This window comes from Salvia splendens, chromosome 19 (assembly GCF_004379255.2).
Source record: "Salvia splendens isolate huo1 chromosome 19, SspV2, whole genome shotgun sequence".
Classification (NCBI taxonomy): domain Eukaryota; kingdom Viridiplantae; phylum Streptophyta; class Magnoliopsida; order Lamiales; family Lamiaceae; genus Salvia; species Salvia splendens.
In genome coordinates, this window is record NC_056050.1 from 11985838 (window position 1) to 11997213 (window position 11376).

The window sequence follows — 11376 nt, forward strand, 5'->3', positions numbered from 1 at the left end:
AGAGCTTATCCGGGAATTCGCCAAGATGCGACTGGAAATAGTAAGAGCCCCGGAGACAGTGGACAGCAGAATATCCACCTTGGTCATAGAACCAGATTTAAGAGCCAGAATTGTGGAAGCCCAGAGAGACGATGACGCTCTAGAAAAGATCCGTCTCAGAGTGAGGACGGGAAAAGGTGAATACTACCACGAAGAGGCGGATAATGCTCTCACTTTCAAAGGGAGATTATGCGTACCCAATAAGGAGACACTCAGAAATGAGATCATGAGTGAAGCTCATGAGACACCCTATACTGCCCATCCTGGAAGTACAAAGATGTATCAGGACTTGAAGAAGCAATTTTGGTGGGATGGCATGAAGAGAAGCATAGCGTCATTTGTGGAAAAATGCCTGGCTTGTCAGCAAGTGAAAGCTTTGCATCAACGACCCTATGGAAAGTTGCAGCCTCTCGAGATTCCAGAATGGAAATGGGAGCATATAGCAATGGATTTTGTGACAGGATTGCCAAAATCACAACGGGGAAACACGGCCATCTGGGTTGTAATCGATCGCCTCACCAAAAGCGCTCATTTCATACCAATTCGTATCACATACGGTTCAGACAAGTTGGCACAGATCTACGTGCGAGAGATCGTACGTTTACATGGTGTCCCAGTAACGATCACCTCAGATCGAGATTCAAAATTTACTTCTAGATTTTGGATAAGCCTACAGCGAGAGTTAGGCACTCAGCTGAATTTCAGCACAGCGTTCCATCCACAGACGGACGGACAGTCCGAAAGGACGATCCAGACATTGGAAGATATGTTAAGAGCTGTAGTGCTCGACCGTGGAGTGAGCTGGGAGTCAGTACTTCCACTTATAGAGTTCGCCTACAATAACAGTTACCAGGCAACTATTGACATGGCTCCATACGAGGCATTATATGGGAAAAAGTGCAGATCACCACTTTACTGGGATGAAGTTGGTGAGAGAAGGATTCTCGGACCGGACTCGGTAGAGGAAATGATAGAAATTGTCCGACAAATCCGAGGGAGAATCAAGGAAGCTCAAGATAGACAGAAATCCTATGCAGATGCTCGCAGAACGGATTTACAGTTTAAAGCAGGAGACAAGGTCTTTCTGAAAGTATCCCCATCAAAAGGGATAACCAGATTTGGCGTCAAGGGCAAGCTGAAACCGCGTTTTATCGGACCTTACGAGATCCTAGAAACAGTCGGCCCTGTGGCGTACAGATTAGCGCTTCCGCCAAGTTTCGGGAATGTTCATAATGTGTTCCATGTATCACAGTTGAGGAAGTACGTGTTTGACCCCAAACACATAGTGCACCAAGAAGAGGTGGTGTTAGAACCAGATTTGAGCTATGAAGAAAAGCCAGAAGCAATTCTGGACAGAAAAGTTAAAGAACTGCGAAGTAAAAATATTGTGACAGTGAAAGTCCTTTGGAAGCACCACGACCGCGAGGAGGCGACGTGGGAGCTCGAGGACCAGATGAAAGAGAAATACCCACAGCTTTTTGCCTAACCGAGACAAAATTTCGGGACGAAATTTTTGTTAAGGGGGGTAGAATGTAATAGCCGAGACTTAGATTTCTCGGGAGTTATGAAATAAAACGCTAGAACTTTTTTTTTATCGAATGAAAAGAGTATTGTTATTTCTTGAGAAAGGGTACAAATTACAAATTACAGAATCTCAAACTAGAACTACAATCTTTAACGATGAAATTAAAGGAAAAACGAACTACACACCAACAACTCTAGATACTACATGGTTGTTAAGGCAGACAAAAGGAGTTCATATCGAGCTACAACAATCAAGAGTCCCTAGTGAACTTCATCGGCCTTCAGCGCGAGCCGTCTCGACCCAGAATCGGAGAGGCCGATGGGCTGGGGCATTGGAAACGAGCCCTGTGTAGCCAGCCTTTTTCCTGCCAGGAACAACAAGAATGAACAATAAGCAAATGTTGTAGCAAGATAAGGCATTTGATAGGCAAAACAAACAAGAAAAGGGGCAACACTACTTTAAGGTTTGGAGACCAACAACTTGCTAAAAAGGGTAAGACCGCAGGCTGCCAAGTGCAGCAAAGCACAGAGAATCACAGCACTTTCACTCCAATCCTAACCACTTGTACCCCAGCTAGTACCTGCGAAAAGGTTACACAAAGTTCAGTGAGTAGGCAGTCACAAACAAGAGCCAAAACACCCTGCAAATTGATAACATAAGAGGCTACAATGCCAATAAATGCACGAGTACATCCCTGCGAGTTGCAGAGGGAACAACCACTGCCATGACACAACAGAATCAGTTACAAAAGAGGCCAAGAGAACAGGGTAAGCTCTGCAGAGCTGCAAAAGAACAGCCTTTGTGCAGCTTTCAGTTACAAGCTGGGCATAAATAAGCCAACTCCCCTCGGTTCTACCCTTCATTCCCATAACAAAATACTCACTAAACTGAGCAACAAGGGGAGGAGTGGGGGAGATCAAAGCTAGCAGAAGGGGAAGGCATAGCATTGTGAGGAGAAGGTAACCTCACTCAGTCCCAACTCGTTTTGATTTCCATATCATCATATAGAAAATCGAAGCATGCTAGAATGACCTTTTAGGACAGCATGATTTAACACACCCCTGCCATCTAGTTCAGGAATAACATAGGATAAGCATCCAACAACAAAAATGCTCAATCAAGTATGTCGTAGCCTGAAGGGCTGCCCAGATTAGTAACTCGAGCTCCCACATTTAAGTGCAGTAAACACCATTTAAACACTACGCATCATCACTCCCAACTGTCGCGTAGCCACTGTCATTTAGAAATCCACGAAATAAGCTATGAACTAGAAGGAAAACTTAGCTTATTAGTCGAGGCTGCCGGACGAGAGCAAGTGTCGGCTGAATCCCGAAAGCCGCTAGACAGTTGCGAGCGTGTCGGCGAAGAGAGTTCGGGCTGAGCAACACCGCAGGAGGTGGCCCTGTTCTTCGAGACGCCGAAGACAAGGCGACAACTCTGCAGACCCGCCGAGGAGTCGACAACGGCAGCAGCAAGATGGCTGCTCGTCCTTGACGGCTGGCGGCGGCGGTGGCTTCGCATCCTAACGCCGACGTCGTCGTAAGGGACTCAGCGAAACGTGAAAGGGAAGAGGGGGATCTTGGCGTAAACTGGGGAGCGAGGGGCGACGCCTGTGAGCGGCGGCGTGCTCTGGTGACATCCGACCAGGTCGAAAGCGGAAGAGAGAAGAGTAGGGTTCCTTTCTTTTGGAATTGGGATTTTGGGGGAAAAGGGGAATGGCCGATGGAGAAGAAGAGTAAGGATCTGGGCCATTTTACAATCTGGGCTAGGTGGGTATTTCGAATTGGACCATAGCCAATTTATTTAAACTTGGGCTCCTTGTGTAAAAAAAAAAAAAGGAGGAAGAAGAGAAAAGAATTTTTAAACGGGCCACTACTAGTTAAAACAGGTCGGGCCTGATATTTTTTTCTTCGGGCCGCAGAGGTTAAATATTATTGGGCCACTGCTCATAACAGAATTTAATCTATGGAATTTAATTTCCTAAGCAACGGAAGAAAAGAAATATTAAACCGTGTGGGATAGCTTTGCGATAAATGAATTAAGCTAACTTTAATAGTCACAGAAAGTATTTTAAAAATACTTAAGAAAAATGCGGAAAATGTTAATGCCCGTTTCAGAAAATTAAATCGCCGATTTAATTAAAGATTTAAGATTTCTAATTTTTTTTTAGAAGGCAGAAATTAAAATAAAAGAGCACGCTTAGGCATGCATTCATGCAAGATTTGAATAATTACTTAAAGCCTAATTTAAGTACCTTTTTTTTTGAAAAGGGGCGTCGTCGCCCGACGAGTAAATCTCAAGTCAGACAGTACCCGTTTGAAAGAGTTAAGCAAACGAGGTGGGCTTTTCTATCCTACATTATGTGTGGGCTTTTCTATCCTACATTATGTGTGGGCTTCTTTCCTTTTTATTTACAGAACTCTATGAGAATGAGTGTGAACTTTTGAATAAATTGTCATGCCATGTTTTATTTTGTGATTGCCATTCATGGTTAAGACGAATTCGGGTCCCAGTAGGTCAGTAAATCCTACTCGGACTAGTGTACACATAGGGACCGTGAGCTAGCGCAAGGTTGGCCGGTTCGTGGGTCGTGAGCTAGCGCCAGGTTGGCCGACCCAGTGATCGTGGAATGTGGCCACATTCCCGATTCACACAGCTTGACATGGTATATCATCAGGAAGTTAAAAGACTGCAGTCTATTTCAGAAAGAAATAACAGATTTTAGTGACCGGGACTTGTTTTCAGAAAAAAACCCTGCGTTCACTCAGCTTGGCAGACAATTAAAAGAAAAACAGTTTTCGGCATAAGCCACTGAGTATATCAAGTACTCAGCCCTGCATATTGTTTTCCTTAATGTGCAGGTTGATCGATCGAGGCAGAGGAGGTGTTGGGACTGAAGATGGAATGAAAGAAGGGTAGCTAGTATAGTATGTCTCCATACATGTTATACTTGTCTTGGAACTCTTCCGCTGCATAAACCTAGCTTTGTCTCAGTAAAGACAATGTCCCCCTTTTCACTCTGATGTAATAATTTGCTTTTTGATGACTTTTAGACAGTATTTCCTTAATTTCCGTAATTATGAGGATGTGTTGAGACAGTTTAGAATTTTTAGTCGCGAAATAGCTGCGCTTTCTTTGACTAGGAAGTTGCGGTCGTGACAGTGTTGTAGCGTAATATTTGTATTTTGGGCATTGTATGTATTGTGTGCAATGAATGCAATGTGTAGTGTGTGAATTATGAGTATTTTGTGCTTAAAGTGTGCACTGTGTGTATTTTGTGTACTGTAAATGTGTAGGTATATAATGTGTGTATTTTATGAAAAGTGTGTGTTGTGTGAGTGAACTGCGTGTTACGTATGTAGCATGTGTTTGTTGTGCTAGTATTTAGAGTATATGTGTGTGTAATTGGTATATTTTGCGTCTGTAATATGTGTATTTTACCTACGTGTGTATTTTTTGTTTATAGTATTGTGATGTGTGTATTGTATTGTGGATAGTGCGTGTAGCGCAATGTTTGTATTTTGTGTATTGTGTGAATTGTATGTAGAGTGTAATGTATTTGTATTTTGTATATAATGTGTGCATTGTGTGTATTTTGTGCGTAAAGTGTGCATTGTGTGTATTTTGTGTACAATATATGTATGTGTGTAGGTATATAATGTGTGTATTTTATGAAAAGTGTGTTTTTAGGGTATGTAGTTTTGTTTATAGCGTGTGCGGTGTGTGTATTGTAGATATATTTCGTTTATAGTGTTGTAGCGTAATATTTGTATTTTGGGTATTGTATATATTGTGTGCATTGAATGTAATGTGTAGTGTGTGAATTATGTGTATTTTGTGCTTAAAGTGTGCACTGTGTGTATTTTGTGTACTGTAAATGTGCAGGTATATAATGTGTGTATTTTAAGAAAAGTGTGTGTTGTGTGAGTGAACTGCGTGTTGCGTATGTAGCATGTGTTTGCTGTGCTAGTATTTAGAGTATATGTGTGTGTAATTGGTATATTTTGCATCTGTAATATGTGTATTTTACCTACGTGTGTATTTTTTGTTTATAGTATTGTGATGTGTGTATTGTATTGTGGATAGTGCGTGTAGCGCAATGTTTGTATTTTGTGTATTGTGTGGATTGTATTTAGAGTGTAATGTATTTGTATTTTGTATATAATGTGTGCATTGTGTGTATTTTGTGTACTATATGTGTATGTGTGTGTATTTTGATTATAATGTGTGTGTATTGTGTATAGTGTGTATTTTGTGTACAATATGTGTATGTGTGTATTTTGATTATAATTTGTGTATAATGTGTATTTTGTGTACAATATATTTTGTAGTATATAAAGTTAGTGTGTTTATAAGGTGTGCAGTGTGTATTTTCTGGATATGCGTGTATTTTATATACTAGGTGTGTTTTATGTACTCTGTGCAGTGTGTGTATTTCGTATATGTGCGTGTTTCGTGCATGTATTTTTTGTATATCGAGTGCTATTTGTTATATAGCGTGTGCAACATGTGATTGGTTTTATACTGTGTATTTTATGTGTAGTGTACTATGCGTGTGTAGCGTATTGTGTTTATTTTGTGTATAGTGTGTTTATAGAGTGTGTTATAAGTATTTTCTGTTGTATAATGTGTGCTCTTTTGTATGTTTGGTGCATGTATTTAGTATGTTTATTTTATGTGTAGTGTGTTGTCACGCCCGCATTTCCTAAGGATAGGAAGTACGGTGGACCGCGACTAGGGGAGGAGTAAAGAAGCGGGGAAGAAAGGGGAAAAAACAAGAATATTTGACCCAAAGACATTTAATAAAAGGAAATTCATTTTAAAACAAGGTACTGTAGCGACATTTCAAAAGTTAAGTAACCAGAGTTAAATGAAAACATTGTTTCGGATTACAAGCAGCGGAAAAAGATCAAGAGACAGATAATGCCGGGTATGACGACACGACATTATCCAAAACAAAGTGAAACGCATTTTGACTTTAACTGCTCAACATCCGTCCTCCCCATCGCCGCTCAACCTGCACATTAAGAAAACAACATGCAGGGCTGAGTACTTATTGCACTCAGTGGACACACGCCAAAATCATAGTTTGTCATGCCATAACAGTGTAACATTGGGGTTTTGAGTGTAATGAAAATAACCCAAGTACACCAAAATATATTTCATAAATTCGACTGCGCAGTCATTTTCCGATATTGCCACCCTTATTCCCTCAATCATACACTATCTGATCCAAACGGTGACAAGGGGCGTGGCCACACCCCAGGTCATCTAGACCGGCCAACTTGCTCTCAGATGGCACCCAGTCTCGTGTACACTAGCCTGAGGGTTCGCAGCCCAACAGACCCGAATTCGATTAAACATATGTGGTAAACCACTTCAGATAGGTTTCAAATCAAAACATTTGGCAAGACAAACAGTTCACCTCCATAAACAATTCCGGAACAGAGTCCGTATTAAAAACAACCCACGTAAAAGTAGGGTAGAAAAGCCCACCTCGATTGCTTAGCTTTTAAAATAATTCCCTTCAACCACACTTTCCTCGTAAAAGATCACCCTTTTGAAAGATAAATAAATAACATGATTAGAGTCAGAAGAGACGAGACTTTAAACGACAATGCATGATTCCTACGTGGACGACTTCAACATCTAGCACGTTACACGTACATACACTTAACAACATGTTACAAAACAAACACACAAAGTCACACGTTCGAAACACACCCCGCACGCAAACGACGTACCCAAAACGCGCACACGACACACGAACACAGCACTCCAAGTCCTGGCATACCCTTACTGTGCAAACGGCTCACTTGGCTCGGAAAAGGTTCGGAAAAACTCGGAAAAAGGATCGGCGTCTCGACATGGCTCGGTGTCTCGGCCGGCTGGCTCGGCACCTCGGCCACCTGTTCGGCACCTCGGGCCGCTCGGCTCGGCACCTCGGCCGCTGCTCGGCACCTCGGCCGCTGGCTCGGCATCTCGGGCCGCCTGCTCGGCACCTCGGCCGCTGGCTCGGCACCTCGGCCGCCTGGCTCGTCCGTGCACACTCACTTTCCTCCAACTTCCGATTCTCAAACCCTATACAACATTTCACCGTCCCAAAACACACCCAGACACCTGGGATCATCCCTTCAAAACCCCCCCACAACACTGCCCTAGGCCGGCCCCTAAAACTCTCGGCCAACCCACGCAAAACCCTCGAACCAAACACTGATTTCCCGAGCCATCTCTTGGTCAAAACACACCCACATTCATCACAAAAACATAGCACTCAGAATCACGCCAATTGCACATGAAAACATCTCCCAAAAACATACAACTCGCGAAACTGCGCAGTTTACTTGCAAAAATCATAATAAATTCATACGACATCCAAAGAGGCTGAAAATTACACACCACACAGAAGCCACATTAACCTTTATACAGTTCAAAATTCGTACCCAACGGAGATCGTTTGCTTAGATAAAAAGGGGTCGGAACCCACTGCCAGTTACTACCAAAAACATGCTCAACCATATCACATAGCCACAAACCCTATTCAGCATCTAAACCATCCAAAACGTCCTATATGCATGAGTTTTCGAATTAAACAAGGGTTAGGGTTTGGTTACCTTTCTTGGATAGTTCAAACGTAAATTCGAAGCTTTCCCTACACCGATTTACAACGTACGAGCGTAACACCTTGAAGAAGCCAAGATGATGATGAGAAGGGGAGGGGAGGAAAGGGAAGTACCGAGAGAGAGAGAGGAGAGAGAGAGAGACCGAGAAGAGAGAACGAATGGAAAAGAGGGGGAGGGAAATCGGTTATGAGGGAGTGGGGGCGGTTGAGAGAATCATGGGGTGATGGGGGAGGTTTTTTTTCGAAAAAGAAGAGAGAATTGGGGAGGGAGGGATTTAATTTGTTAATTAGGAGTTTTTATTCATAGCCTAATTACTTAATTCCATTTTAATTTGCCTAGGTAGAAAAAAACCACATCCACAACAATCAAATAAACACAAATAATATTTTCCACACCATATTTTAAACACAAAAACATAAAAATTCATCCTTAATTAAAAGAATAAAATTCCACAAATTTTCGGGTATTACATTCCTCCCACCTTAACAAAATTTCGTCTCGAAATTTGTTAGATTACTCAAACAGCTCTGGAAACTTCTCTCTCATCTTATCTTCTGATTCCCATGTTGCCTCTTCGGTTCCATGATTCCTCCACCGTACTTTCACCGAAGCAATTGACTTATTCCTCAATTCTTGCACTCTTCGATCCAAAATGGCCTCGGGCTTCTCCTCATAGCTTAGATCGGGATTTAGGACCATCATCTCTTCTTGGTGAACTATGTGTGTGGGGTCAAACACGTACTTCCTCAATTGTGACACATGGAAGACGTTGTGCACATTTCCAAAGCTTGGTGGTAGAGCCAACCTGTATGCTACCACGCCGACTCTATCCAAAATCTCGTATGGACCAATAAATCGGGGTCTCAGCTTTCCCTTCACTCCAAAACGAGTTATTCCCTTAGAAGGGGAAACTTTCAGAAAGACCTTTCCCCGACCTCGAACTGTAACTCGGTCCTTCGAACATCCGCATAAGATTTCTGTCGATCTTGTGCCTCCTTGATCCTCCCACGGATTTGTCGGACAATCTCTATCATCTCTTCTATAGAGTCTTGGTCCGAGAATTCTTCTCTCACCCACTTCATCCCAATAAAGTGGCGATCTACACTTCTTTCCATACAAGGCCTCATATGGGGCCATCTTGATAGTCGCCTGGTAACTATTGTTGTACGCGAATTCAACCAATGGCAACACTTCTTCCAACCCCAGCCTCGATCAAGCACCACGGCTCGTAGCATGTCCTCCAAGGCTTGTATCGTTCTCTCCGACTGCCCGTCGGTTTGAGGGTGGAAAGCTGTACTGAAATTCAACTTAGTCCCCAACTCGGCGTTGCAGGCTTGTCCAAAATCTAGAAGTGAATTTAGCATCACGATCAGATTGTGATTGTCGCTGGAACTCCATGCAAGCGTATAATCTCCCGTACATATACCTTAGCCAACTGGTCGGATCCATAAGTAGCGCGAACCGGTACAAAGTGGGCAGATTTGGTGAGGCGATCTATAATCACCCAAATCACCGTGTTCCCTCGCTGGGATTTTGGCAGTCCTATCACAAAGTCCATTGCAATATGTTCCCACTTCCATTCTGGAATCTCGAGGGGTTGCAATTTCCCATAGGGCCGTTGGTGTAGCGCCTTTACTTGTTGACACGCTAGGCATCTCTCCACAAAAGCTGCAACATGCTTTTTCATACCGTTCCACCAAAACTGTCTTTTCAAGTCTTGATACATTTTGGTGCTCCCTGGATGAGCAGCGTATGGGGTTTCATGTGCTTCTCTCATGATTTCCATCCTCAGGCCTTCATCCTTGGGCACACACAACCTTCCCTTGTAGGTGAGACCGTTATCCGCTGCCTCACGGAAACTTCCGGGTTCACCCGTCCTCACTTCTGAGCGAATCCTTTCTAGTAGCGTATCTCGCCGTTGAGCTTCCACAATTCTGGCTCTTAAGTCGGGTTCCATCACCAACGTGGCTACTATCCCTTCCACAGTCCTCGGGCATTCTCACCACTTCCAAGCGCATCTTACTGAACTCTTGGATTATACTCTCCTCGATAGTAAGAAAGGTGGCCAGCTGAGATTGAGACTTCCTACTAAGAGCATCGGCCACTACGTTTGCTTTTCCCGGATGGTAATTTATACCACAATCGTAGTCCTTCACCAACTCGAGCCACCTACGTTGGCGTATATTCAGCTCCTTTTGCTCAAAGAAGTACTTTAGACTCTTATGGTCCGTGTATATCTCACAACGGACTCCATAGAGATGGTGTCTCCAGATCTTCAAAGCATGCACCACAGCTGCCAGTTCCAAGTCATGCGTCGGATAATTCAGTTCATGGGGCTTCAATTGTCTCGATGCATATGCAATCACTTTCCCCTTCTGCATAAGCACACATCCCAGTCCCACCTTCGACGCATCCGTATATACCGCATAGTCAGTCTCTGGCTCCGGCACAGCTAGGATTGGTGCGGTGGTCAATTTCTCCTTCAACAACTGAAAGCTCGCCTCACATTCTGGCGTCCAAATCATCTTGACTCCCTTTTTCAGTTGTTGCGTCATTGGCCTTGCTATCTTCGAGAATCCCTCGATGAATCTTCGATAATAGCCCGCCAGTCCTAAAAAGCTTCGGATTTCGTTTTGTGTAGAAGGTGACTTCCACTCCTGCACCGCTTCCACCTTGGCCGGGTCCACACGAATTCCATCTGAGGTTACTACATGTCCCAGAAAATTCACTTCCTTGAGCCAAAACTCGCATTTACTGAACTTGGCATATAGTTTCTCGTCCCTTAGAGTTGCTAGGACGGTTCTCAAGTGCTCTTTGTGCTCCTCCTCGTTCTTTGAGTAAACAAGCACATCATCGATGAAAACTAGGACAAACCGATCCAGAAATGGATGGAACACGCGGTTCATAAGGTCCATGAACACTGCCGGGGCGTTCGTCAGTCCAAAAGGCATCACGACGAACTCATAATGACCATATCTTGTTCGAAAAGCCGTCTTGGGTACATCTTCTCGCCGAACCCCTCGAAGTTGGTCAAACAAGTCGTCTATCCTTGGTAGTGGATACTTGTTCTTTAGCGTTAGTTTGTTTAGCTCTCGATAGTCGATGCACATCCTCATCGATCCATCCTTCTCTTCACAAACAACACTGGTGCTCCCCATGGCGACACGCTAGGTCTAATAAATCCCAATT

The 11376-nt window shown here is 43.5% G+C and overlaps 1 long non-coding RNA gene across 1 annotated transcript; it reads right to left on the reverse strand.

Annotated features, from left to right (window-relative positions):
* Positions 1-1601: 1601 nt before the first annotated feature.
* On the reverse strand, positions 1602-3306 carry LOC121778275. The gene is made up of 2 exons (XR_006045648.1): positions 2022-3306; positions 1602-1928 (listed from the first exon to the last, which is right to left on the reverse strand). It is a non-coding gene; the product is annotated as an uncharacterized LOC121778275 (long non-coding RNA).
* Positions 3307-11376: the final 8070 nt, after the last annotated feature.